The 13265-nt window shown below is 45.2% G+C and overlaps 1 protein-coding gene across 1 annotated transcript in view; it reads left to right on the top strand.

Moving 5' to 3' along the window:
- EPC1 (enhancer of polycomb 1) overlaps window positions 1-13265 on the top strand; it is a 1219015-nt gene that overhangs the window by 8968 nt on the left and 1196782 nt on the right. The gene's annotated exons all lie outside the window — the stretch shown is intronic.

Genomic DNA, 13265 nt, shown 5'->3' with positions numbered 1-13265 from the left:
CTTTTAAACCTGATGTGTTTGGTAGATAACCACACATAATCTCCTCTTTTATACACCAGCCCTGTGCGTCTGTGTTTGTCAGCGTAGGCTTTGTACTGAATCTTAGCCGCTCTCAGGCTTTTCTGTGCTTCCCTCAGGACGTTCTGTATATGTGTTATTCTCTCATGTACCTCGGGCACCTGTGTAGAATGCAAGGTGCACAAAGGAGGTGAAACTAAGGTGAAAACCATAAGTACAGTAAAAGGGTGCGAGCTTCGTTGAACTGTGGGTAGCGCTGTTATATGCTACTTCGGCTAACCATAACCTGTCAATCCAGGCCTCAGTAGAGACATCCACGTAGCACCTAAGGTACTGTTTTAGGGTTTGGTTTGCCCTTTCAGTCTGGCCGTCAGTTTGAGGGTGAAAGCTGGTGGATATGTTGGAAGCTATGCCTAACGCTGAACACCACACCCTCCAGAAGTTAGCCGTAAACTGTGTGCTGCGGTCCAAAACTATGATTCTGGGTAACCCGTGTAACCGAACTATGTGCGTCAACAACAAATGGGCTAATGTACTCGCTGTGGGAATCCGTCTGCAGGCAACGGAATGTGCCATCTGTGTTATATATAAAATGACCTTGTGCCCTTTGTCAGCTGGCATCCCTACCACGAAGCCCACAGAAATGTTTTCCCAGGGTTGTTCTGGAGTAGAAAGCAGTTGCAGGGGACCCGACCGGTGCCCCAGAAGCTTCCTTATTCCCGGCTTCCTCGAATGTGGTGACGTCACATGCGTCACTTCCTCAAGGCCTCATGGGACTTGTGGTTCCTTCAGCTACGCCCGACAGAGGCAGTCCCGGTTTGTCTCTGCAGTGTTCCACGGAGGCCACCGCGATGCGCCGCGACAGTGATAGGCATATAGCTCTCTTTTTTGTTAGAGTTCACTTATTGGCAGAGTTGGGGATTTATTACCTCTGTTATTTTTCCTAATGGTTCCTTCATGGCTGCGATTTGAATTTCGTTTTGCATCATAAAGGGATCTTTAAACTCTCTTTTTTTTAAATAAATTGTTTATATCACATTAATATCCATGCAGTTTTCTTAGCTGGCCTCTGCAATGGAATGGATCACAATAGCGGAATTGAAGAGGCAAAGAATCATCTATAAATGCAAAGTACTTCCAAACGAAACAGAAGTTTGCATTATCTACTGCCTCCTCTCTGAAGATCATCGGCACACACGATTTCCAATTCTTCTACTTCCATATTGCTGAGACATTTGAGTATGTTTCACTTACCAAAAAAAGCTTTACCAGTCACTAGAATTCAGTCTACCCGATTCCAATTAATGGATTGTATGGAGCTTCCTGAAATCTAAAAGAAGCTAAACAGAACTGCTGTTCCTCAATGGCAAACACACCACTGTCCACCCATCCATTCAAAACACCTCTCAGGATTAGTTATTCATTCCCCATCTGTGAAAAAAACCTGGGCATATTCCTTGATGTTAAATAACGCTTGACTTTAAACTGGTGTTCTGTAATCTCCTCATCTCACCAACACTTTGTGTCTACTGTGAAGTATGTTTCACCCAAACAGGTGGCTTCCCTCTAGTAGTAAGAACAGACTGCTAACTCCGTTTTGACCGAACCGATTCACTCTATCTTGACATGAGAAAACATCAAACCTTCCTTCTTTAGTTAATCCAGAAACTGGCAGAAATATACCTTGTAAGGCACGTCCCAACCCTGAGGCTACTACACCTTCTAACTTAAATGCCCAGGTCACTTGTAAGACCTTCTGCCACACACACAAATTCATTTACAAAAAAACTAGTGATATGTCAGTGGTGAAAAAAAGCACTAATGCTATGCATACTAGTCTACCCGAAACCTGATTCAGGTCTCCCCAACATGCTGCATTTCGACAGAAACCAGGCAGGTGCTTAAAAATCGAAGGAACTTGGCTATGGATTGCTCTCCCTCTGTCCATCTACACAGACACAAACCAACATTGCCTGGTGCGATTCTAGTAATATACTTAAGTTTTGGGGTGAGTGAAACTGGGCGGTTGTATTTACTGACATGGTACAATGGTGTTACACATTCAAAAGCACATGAAACATATGACAGTTTGGGGCATTTTGTGATTTACAACAGTGTGGTTTAGTTTATGACATTTCGGGCAATTCATAACATATAGGGCATTTCTTGGTGTTTATGGGATATGATACATGCTGCTTTAGTATTATTTATGTGGCTGATAATACAAGTCAGATGGCAAGAACAAACTAAAGCCGGGAAGCTCTCAAGTTTCATGGGCGGCATTTTATGCTATTATGGGAGTGTGAAATAATTTCAAAATATGTTATAGCTTTGCTTTCTTCTAACGTATTAAGTCATGGGGTCCACAAGTGTAGTATGTTTTAGGTCTCGGCCTAGGCAGCGCATGCGCTGTCTCTATGAGACATATTGTATTCACTCTGTGGGCTTACAGCCTTCCCATCGCTTTTGATTGTTAGTTATACTGTTGTTCGCAAAGGCTTGCTTCCAGGTGGCTAATCTTTGTTATATATCGCTCCTGCTCGTGTCTTGCGCCTTCCCATGGACCATTGGCCTTTTACTTGTATCATTTCACTTTAGTGTATTTAGGTTTGTGTATGCACACTATTTGTGTAATTGCAGAGTGCCCATGTTTTAGTAAGGTTCTTTTTTCTTATGTTGTGTTGTTGCTAAAGCTTGTGGGAGATGCATTCTAATAGGTTTTTTGTTTTAAGTGTGCTTCATTTGTTTAGAAAGGCTTTCCTTTGTTGAAAGTGTTTTTGTAATCTATGTGCTTTTTTTTGCTATTTTACATAGCACAAACTCCACCCGAAGGTATTGGAGCGCTTTACATGAGCACCAGTTGCATTATTTACAGTGACACATTCACAAGCATGGAGAATTAAGAGGCACAGAGAGATTAAGTGATTTACCCAGAAACACAGGATATTGAGCCTCCCGCTGAGACTCAAACCGCTCTAGCCCCAGCGGCAAGATAAGCCGCCTTAGGCCTTGTGCCATATCCTCTCCCCTCGAGATCATCATATAAAATGGCTAGCATTCCTTTGGAACACACAATTATAATGCATTCCCATTCTGTGTTCCAAAGCAGCTCCGGCCATCTTGTTTTCTACTGATGCGGCCAAGTTCAAGAGTGTGTGTGTGTTCTGGGCAGAAACCTGGCACTCTAAAGGGGGGGAACAGCTGGCAATGGGATAGGTAAAGAAAAGAAACTGTAACCATGGCAATAATGTTTTCGTTCTGATTTCTAGATGAGACAAGTCATGCATCCCACTAGCTCCACACCCTAGGGATGATTCGTCAATTGCAATCGTAACTAAGCAATGGTCTTTATAGACCAGAGATTACTGGGAGAACGGTAGATCTTTCCACATTACAAGCTTTTTAAAGCTATGCACGTAGATAAATGTGTCTAGTTATGGGCTAACTTTCAACCAGAGCCTAGAACCGGAGACTGCCTGTGCCACAAACTGCACTGTAACCTAAAGACACCTGCGCCCTGACTGTTGCACTAGTCTCTCACGTATCCTGATTCTGTGCACGCTGCCGTAACCATAGCAACTAGTAAAAGTTTGAAAACAACACTTTTCGACTGAAATGGATCTCCTGTCATTTACTTGTTTCGTTGTATCCACTCCCATCACCCTGTTAATTGGACAGCGATGGACGCTTTCTTAAATAGTGCTGTAGAGTGTTTTCTTTAGCTAACACCTCTGTGCATGTTTTTTTTCTTCCACAGGCAGAAACATTCCATGCATTTTTTGTTCTCACTCAACACCTCTTGAAAACACTCAGTTTTTTCAATGGGGCCACAGCAATCTGCCATTGTTTTGACCGCTCTTGCAATCCGTGTGCTATCTCAGATGACCTTTATTAATTGACCATGTGCTGGTCACACAAATCTCTTAAATGACTACGTTTGTAAACTGAATGAAAACTTAAGAGGAAGTTGAGGCAGAACTGCTTTAAAATGTTTTAACCAGTTTCATCTGTAGTGGTACAACAGACAGCCCATTTTCCAGTTTTCTGTATACAATTCTAAAAATAAGTCAATATAGAAATAAAGAAGACAGTCAAAGGCTAGTGGGAATATGAGTGTATACTTTGAAATGTGTTTGTGAGATTGTTTGAATATTATTCAGGAATGCGTATAGCAGTGGATCGCAGAAATCCTTTCTGAGTTCTACAAATATCTTGAATTTGGAGATGATAAATGAAAAGTATATTTTAGGCTCTATGATGCATGTTTGGCATTCAGCAAATGCTGACGAAACAGATATTGCAAATGTGCTTGCCATGTACAAAGTATTTGTGAGGAATACATTCCTGTTTCAGCATCTTTGGCCCCACAGTGACAGCCCAACTTCTTATGTTTGTCAAAACGTGAAAGAAAAACAAAGTAAAGGCATTTAGACTCAGAAGTCAATGAAAAAGAAAGAGGACAAGGAAGGAACATGCAAGGGACACAAGAAAAAGACTTTTAACGCATGCATGTGTTTTTAAAAAACCAGACCTTGGAACTTGGGAGGAGTGTACCAGACAAATCATGGGATGAGGGCATACGACTCGCTTGTTTACAAGAGGAGATGATGGAAGACTCCAAGGAGGAGACGATGGCAGTCGCCAAGGAGGATGGGGAGTTGTGCTGCAGCGAAACTGCCGTCCTGAGCCAAGATATGGACCCACCCTCACCGTACAATCAAGATGAGGAGGCTGGGTAGGGGGACCCAACCCTTGAGTCTGAGACCCATTGCAGCCCACAAGAGGGTCATGGTTTCCTAGTGTCCAATGTGAGTGGTCTTCTGGCACCAGCCTTCCATAACCTGAAAAAGGATTAGAGGAAATTGCATAGACTTGGGGATTCAAGAAAACGGAGATCCAACTGAAGCTGAAGGAAAACCTAAAATGAACTCATTGAATCTTTTCTTTTACAAGCTGGCTGTAAGACTTACCTGTAAAAAACAGTCTCTCGACACCCTCTAATCTCAGTCTAGCTTTTATTCCTCACTTCACAGGATTTGATTTGTAATCCGTGCAAGGCTGAATTAACCACAAGCAAGTACGGATCAGTTGTAATTTCCATGTGATCCATCCATGAGGAAAAGTCCAGAGAAAAAATCAAAATAATATTTTGGAATTCTCTGAAACTGCTTCCAAAAGCTGTGTATTAAAAGCAGTGAATTAATACTTAGAAGTTATTCAGGTCTCCCTCCGCAACACCTCCCAATCAAGACCTATTTTGATATGCTATATCATACACCAGTACACAGCCCACGTGTTATGCAGTCCATGGATTTGATCTCAGAAAGCTTAATTTATTTTATTTTATTTTATTTAAATGTTTTATAGAGCGCGAACTTGACCCGTTAGGGTATCAGAGCGCTTTACAGGAGAGCAAAGTAATATACAGACAGATTTAGAATCGACTAGTTACAGCTCGAGTAGCAGCATGGTGCAGGAATATATAGGGTAAAGCGGAGCATGTATTTACTGTTTACGTAACCAATTACACAGAGCGAGATACCATATTTACAGAGTACGTTTTCAATAATTCTGACCAGGTCCCAAGTTTCTGATGTTTCGGGAGACCCGGTAGTCAGAAGGGAGGTAGTGGGCCGCCATAGGTCGTGCCATAGAAGTAGTTGAGGCAATGTTAGACAAGAAATTTGCCCATAAGGAAGGTTTTGGCATCCTTTTTGAAGAGAGTCAGTGAGGGGATTCTTCTCATGTCGGGTGGGAGAGAGTTCCATATTCTTGGAGCAGCCCCTGAGAAGGCCCGATTGTAAGTTTCTTGTTCCTCCGGAGATCACGAGTTTCTGTGTCAGATATGCAGGGGTGTTAGAGTGTAAAGCTTTGTGCGTGATGCATGCTAGTTTGAGTTGTATTCTTGCCTCCAGGGGAAGCCAGTTGAGAGCTTTCAGGTGTGGGAAAATATGATCCTATTTCCTTGTGCCGGTGAGTAGTCTGGCGGCCACGTTGAGGCAGGCTTTAAGAGGTGTCAGAGAGATCTTGGGTAAGCCCGAGAGGGTTGAGCAGCCGTATTCCAGTCTAGAGATGACGAGTGCTTGGACTGCCATTTTTAGGTTGGGAGCATCAAGGAAGTGTTTCAATTTCCTAAGGTAGCTCAGATGGAATCTGGCTGTTTTAGCCATAGAGTTTATGTGGTCACGCATGTTAAAGTTGGTGTCAAGGGTAATTTGGATTTAGCCGAATTCACAATGGTCGGTGGGCAATTTAAGGCTGTAATAGTCTTAATCCATGATTGAATCTCTAAGTTGGCATTGGGAGGGGAGATCAGGAGAAATTCTGTTTTCTTTGCATTGAGTTTGAGTTGATTGGATGCAAGCTATTGGGCGGGGAGTTTCAGGGCTTCGTTCAGGGAGAGAATCTCTTCGAGAGAAGAGGTTTTGATGTAGATCTGGGTGTCATCAGCGTACATATGATAGGAGATATTAGCTGCGCGCAATACTTCGGTAAGTGGTTCTAGGTAGAGGTTGAAAAGGGTGGGGGACAGGGTTGATCCTTGAGGGACTCCAACTGTGACCGGGGATGGTGATGAATGGTTGCCATTGATCAGGAATCTCTGTGACCGGTTATGGAGGAAGGACCTAAACCAATCTAGAACAGTGCCATCTAATCCCATTCTGAGTTTGAGGCGTTCAAGTAATTTTTCATGGTTGACTGTGTCGAAGGCCGAGGATAGGTCCAGGAGGATTAGGAGACAAGTTTAGCCTTGGTCGAGGGCTTGGAGGGCATCATCCACGATGTGGAGCATGGTGGTTTCGGTGCTGTGCCCTGGTCTAAATCCGGATTGAAAGTCATCGAGGAGGTGGAAGTTGTTGATGTGGTGACTTAGCTGCTGTTGCACACATTTCTCCAGCACTTTGGCTAAGAGGGGGATGTTGGAGATGGGTCTGAAGTTGTCAGGGGAGGCTGGATCCAGCAAAGGCTTTTTCAGGATGGGGAGGACTTGGCTGGCTTTTAGAGATTCTGGCATTGTTCCCTGCTGGAGGGAGGCGTTGATTGTTGTAGTCCAGCTGGGAATAATGGATTGGGCGACGACAGCAAGGCAGTTGGCAGGGAGCGGGTCATTGAAATGGTTGTTTGGTTTTAAGGTAGGAAGGATTTTAGAGATGGAGTCTTCATCATAGTCTTTGAAGACAGACCAGTGAGCGTGATTTTTGGGAGGAACCTGTGGGTGCGTCGTTGTGGGAGGAGGCGGGTCAGGAGGGGGTTGAGGGTGTGTGATGGCGCTGAGTTCGGTTCAAAGGGCCAAGATTTTGTCTGTGAAGAAAGAGGAGAATTCTTCAGCGGATATAAGAGATCTGGGGGTTTCTTTTGAAGATTTGGCCAGTTTATTAGATTGGTGTTTGACCAATTCGAAGAGCTTGTGGGGTCTGTTCTTGGCTTTCTCAAGTTCTGTTCTGAAGAAGTCTTTTTTTGAGTTGAGAATGTTCCTGTTGTAGGTATTTCTGGCCTGGCGGAGGAGTTTTAGAGGGGTGCTGCCTCCAGGATCTTTCAGCTTGCCGGAGGGCTCTCCTCTCGTTGTTAAGGGATCCCGTGAACCAGGGGTTTCTGTCTTTGATTTGGGTTCTTTTCAGTTTTAGTGGGGCTAGATCATCCAGGATGTTTGAGATGGTCGCAGAGTAGTGATCATTAAGGTCACTGACTGTTGTGAAATGCGAAGGTGGGGGGAGGTTGGATTTACATCGGGCCACAAGTTCACTTCGGTCCAAGTTCTTGGTGTCTCTGATCCAGCATTTAGGCGTTGGTTGCGGTGCTTTTGTCTTGTGGGTGCCAGGTAGGTGGAAGGTGATGGCGTGATGATCAGACCAATCGCATGGGTCAATAGAGATAAGCTTGACAGTTGATTCTTTGGAGATGACAGTTGGTAGTGAGCATGCTTGGGTCAAGGCTTGATATGCCAGGAGGTCTTTGATGGCGTTGACATGTGGATCCTTGGGTTCGTTCCAGTGTGAGTTAAAACCGCCTAAGAAAATATCTTTGGAGTTGGTGGGAATCTTAGCTGTGATGATTTCTATGAGGTGGTCGGTGAAAGAGTCATTCCTGCCTGCGGGGTGGTAAAAGATGTGAAGGTTGCATAGTAGGGTGGAGCTGCTGCAAATAGCGAGAGCGAGGTATTCGCAGGATTCGGTGGAGTCCGCCAGAAGTTCGGTGACGAGGAGGTTAGAGCGGTAGATGCAGGTGATGCCTCCTCCTTTCTTGTTAGATTGTCTGTCCAGCCTTGCGATGTTGTAGTTAGGGGGGACTAGGAGGTCCAGGTATGGGGATGAGGATTCATTGAGCCATGATTCTGTTAGGATTGCTAAGTAGAAGTTTTTGCACAGGATGAGATCAGCAATATCTGCGGCATGCTTAGCTGCCGATCGGCAGTTGATTAAAAGACCCGACACGGAGGATTTGGGTGGAATTTCGGGAGTCTGGGTAGACTGGTGGACAGGTGCTAGATTGCTCATGACCACAGCTCTGATATGGAGAGTGGCTGGACTGTTGGGGTTGATAGTGACCGAGCAGATGGGATGTTCAGAATTCCCGTCAAAGGGAAGAGGGGTTGCTGTAGTGGGGTTGTAATCTCGGAGGATGGCCATGATTTCAATTTCAGTGGGGTCTAGTGGACTTAGAGTTGGTGAAGCGGTGTAGGAGAGGGCCAGAGTGAGGCTTTCTTCCTCTGAGAGGTGGCATGGTTGTTTACGGGGATGAAGCTGTCTCAAGACTAGAGGAAGAGGCTGTTTCGGGTGCTCAGTTAAGTGCGGGGGCGTGCAAATAGGCAGGGATGTGAGGTTAGCGAGAGCGAGTTCGGCGAGGTGGAGGAGGTTCGTTAATTCCAAGATAGAGATGTGAATGCTCTGGGTAAGTTTGGTAGCTCTGGAGAACAGAGAGGCCATGCTCCTATCCGGTGGCGGTGATAGAGGGCGGAGGGGCAGTGGTTCAGGAGCCGTTCTGTCTGCATGTATAGGAGATACGGGAGTTTCCCTGATTCTTTTCTACTTCATTACATACAGCAACTGTGCACAGTCTTGTCCAGTGCCTCCACACATACTTGAGGAAGCATGTTTACCTACCTATTTAAACTGTTTCTCTGTTGAACATTGGTGGTCCAATTTGTTTGCACTGGTTGGATCATTTTTAGGTCTCGCCTGACCCAGCGCATGCGCTGGTCTGAGGAGACTTATTGAGAGGGCTCCAAAAAGTGCTACCAGGCCAGCCTAGTGCTACAGTGCATGTGCGCGGGCGCGCGTGACGCTTTTACCGCGATTACTTTCACTTTTGCGGCTTGGCATAGCCAATAGGTCTCGCTTTTGGGACCTTATACGTATTTAGTTATGCAACTGTTGCATGGCTAAACACTTATAAGGTCCCAAAGGCGAGACCTATTGCCTATGCCAATGCTTGTTTAACCCTGTTTTCAGTGACCTATAAGCAAGTATTGACACTAAACCATGAAAAATAAGAGAAAGCGTTACTGAAATTGCTTGCTCATGACCTGCTCACAGCTCACATTCGTGTGGCTGTAAACAGTATACCAATAAGTGATAACGTTAATAGTGAACTCTTGCAGTATATTGAAATTATGCGATCCGTGGTGAACAGTTTGCTTAACAATTGAAAGGAAGCGAGTAAAATGCAGTAACTTCTAGGTAATCGAAACGTGTAATGACCTGAAAACTGTTTGTTATACCAGATGAAACAAACCCACCTGAATTACAAATTACCCAAACTGTAAAGTTGAATACTTTAATTTGTAAACATTAATGTAAACATTTTATGGTGGTAACACATTTTTTAAACGAAAATTGGCAAACTTTAAAATAAAAGCTGCCATATGGCTTAGGTTCATGGCTTAGAGTCCTGCAAAGGGTGAGGGATACAGTTAAGCAGCATTTTGAGTGGGCCATGGCCTGCCAAGGCTGAGCCCTGGCCAACCTAGAAAACAGCACTACACACAGGGGGAGACAGAGTGATTGTGTATATCAGGGAGGATGTGCTTTGGTTAAATCAACACAACACATGCCTAGGTTTCATAAGCAGAGGTGCTACCTATTGGTACCTATTTTCACCAAACTGATATAAAAAATATTTAGAGAAATCACCTCACCCACTGTAAGTCGTGGCATGCTTCATCATTGGGGAAATTTCCCCATCAGGGTAGGTAGATCACACCCTGATAAACTCAACCAATTGTTGAAGTTCTTGATTAATGTTAACTGGATATGAGCAGGAATCCAAATGTTTTTAAAGACTAAAAATATCTTGAGGTAAATCCAAAGGAAGTTGGTACACCGGATATGATTAAAAAAAATCAACTAAGTTGATGTTACTTCAATTACAAATCATTCAAACATCCTTATTATTCTGCCAACATATTTCGATCTTTTCCAGTGCCCCTCAAATGTCAAAGACCTTCATCAGGGCTCCTAGGATTCCCTGCAAAGTACACACTCATGAGGCATACAGCTCTCATACCCAATCTTTAATTTGTTGACCTGCAGAGAAATCTCATTCCAAGATAAATACAAATAACAGACTTTAGTTTTCTTGCACTTTGCTTGATGTGAAACTCAATAACACACCAACACATTATGGACCCTGCAATTCACTTTAAGGTTGTGTTCCCTTTGGAAAGTGGACTATGTTTCACTGCAACACAGCAAACATGGGCATGCAAGTGTAAAACCCTCTTGATTCTTCTCCAACTTACTGTTACATTAAGGGTAAGTGAGCATCTGGTAATGACAAAGGGGCGCTTCCCTGTAGTTGCACACTTAAGAAAGCAAAGTAATAATAAAGTTATTCCTAGATTTCAGGCTGCTGGAAAATATTTGGACGAGACACAACTACGCAAATATAGCGGCATGCACCATGGTTTTCAACACATAGTAGTGACAAACATTACCAACATGTGGCTTCCCGATATCAAAACCAGTTTATGAAATGCGGAACAATAACCTTCAGGTTGGTGGATGCCTGCCATTATGTGCTTTCGAAAGCATGTAGAAATGGGGCACTCTTGTTTTTTTAGGTCTCGCCTAGCGACGCAGCGAAGCTGCTCGCTAGCGAGATCTATTGTTGCCGACTTGAGTTTGGAAGGGGGACAGGAGATGTGCACTTTCTCAGACCGGCGATGTGCACGCTCACGGCGTGTGGATCAGCTTGCTCCACGACAGCACATGGGCACGCGCACGGCGTGCCTTTCAGCTTGCGTCTGGAGCCTGCCCCTGGACAGCAGATGAGCATGCGCAGGCGTCTCTAAACTTTCAGGCGCTCCCACCCACCGCGCGCTCGACTTGACAGCCCCCTCGGCCTGAGTTAGATGCGCACAGCGTCTCTTAACTTTCGAGCGCTCCCACCGCGCGCTCGGCTGGACAGCCCCATCGGCCTGAGTTGGCGGCGGGTCGGCGCTTTGTGCACGGCTGAGGAGAAGCGCTGTTTCTCACTCAGGAGGGACTCCGCTCGTGTCCTGTCCCTGCCAGCATCCTCCCAATGCGCTTGAGGCTGAAGGCGGGAGGCTTCTGCGGCTGCAGTCCCCGTGTACTTACGAGGCGAAGGAACAAGGTGGACAAAAAGAGGTAGGGTTTGTTTCAAATAAAGCATAATTATAACTTCACTGTAAACGATTGGGCCGATGATGACAGCGCAGGAAATCGAATAAGTGCTGTTGCTCATTAGTTCACTCGATTCCAAACGTGTACGGCGTCTCTTTTACTGAGGAGATGTGCATGCGTACAGACACGCGATGTGCACATCTCCTGTCCCCCTTCCATCGTCGCAAGCCTCACGCAGTTTCACTTTGGTAATGTGCACGCGCTCTCAGTTCGGGATGTCCTCAAGCCCCGGTGAGCGACGCGCTTTTGCTTGTTTGTCTTGCATCAGCGAATCTGGTGTGAGATGGCTTGTAAAGCAACACCTATGTTTTAGTGTATTCCAATACCCCAAGGGAGCCCACAGTAACTGGCACTACTCCAGCCCTAAACTGGCCTATCCACATTGCAAAGGACCGGGCTGGCCTGACTAATACTGCCCTGACTAATACTGCCACGTTTCTTTACCCACTTTTCAGAGGGAGTGGCTTCACATGCGATTAACCAGCCTCCAGTTCGTTCCACCTATCCGAGGCATCATATTTCACTGACCTTGGCCCAGCCCTACCCCCTTTTTAAGTGAGATAAAAAACGGGAGTCTCTCATAGGGGCGTGACCGCTGTAATAACGGGCGTGGCTTAATACACAAGCAAAAAATGTGTGCTTAGCATAGTGTGCCGCCCGACTGGTATTTTGCTGCTTCTATCCATTCATCCAGATATATTACACAATAAATAACATTACACCTACAACAAGCCCGGACTATTGGCTTAACGTTGCTTTCCACCCGTTGCTTTTCTGTCCGTCACTTTCCCCCTGTTGCTGCTTCACGTTTTTTTTTATTATTCCATTACAAGCGCACAGCTTTTTTTTTTTATTAATGTTGCTTTCCACCCGTTTTTAGGTCTCGCCTGACCCAGTGCACGCGCTGGTCTGGCGAGACTTATTGAGAGGGCTCCAAAAAGTGCTACCAGGCCAGCCTAGAGCTACAGTGCATGTGCGCAGGCGCGCGCCCCGCGCTTTACCGCGATTACTTTCACTATTGCGGCCGCACGGCCACTTTGATGTTTGATCGCGATCACTTTCACTTTCGCGGCCGCACGGCCGCTTGGCACAGCCAATAGGTCTCGCTTTTGGGACCTTTATAAGTATTTAGTTATGCCACTGTTGCATGGCTAAACACTTATAAGGTCCCAAAGGCGAGACCTTTTGGCTATGCCAATGCTTGTTTAAAATTACTTTACGAGCGCTGCTTATGTCATGCCGCCTTCCTGAACAGCAGTGGTAAACTCCCTTGTTTTCAAAACGGCCACCTGCAGACACACTCTTCATGCACAACAGGATTCGTGGGGTTATTTTGTTTTATGGCTGGAAAAGGTCGCGTTTAGTTTTTGTTTTTTTAAAGTGGTGTTTAAATAATTATTTGCTTGGAAAACGGATTTAGACTTCATTGTCATTGCAATTTTTGACATGCCTCAAAAAGCATTCGTATGCTCCGATTGAGTGTGTACTCAGAAGTACCCCATGGCACAATTAGGCACTGACTTGAGTGATTCCCGATCATCGTGCACTAAGTAGTCCCCCCCCCCACCCCCCCACCCCAAGCCAAAGCAGGCGCCTACTTCTGTG

This window comes from Triturus cristatus, chromosome 10 (genome assembly GCF_964204655.1).
Source record: "Triturus cristatus chromosome 10, aTriCri1.1, whole genome shotgun sequence".
NCBI lineage: Eukaryota > Metazoa > Chordata > Amphibia > Caudata > Salamandridae > Triturus > Triturus cristatus.
This window is presented reverse-complemented; position numbering and strand designations above follow the sequence as displayed.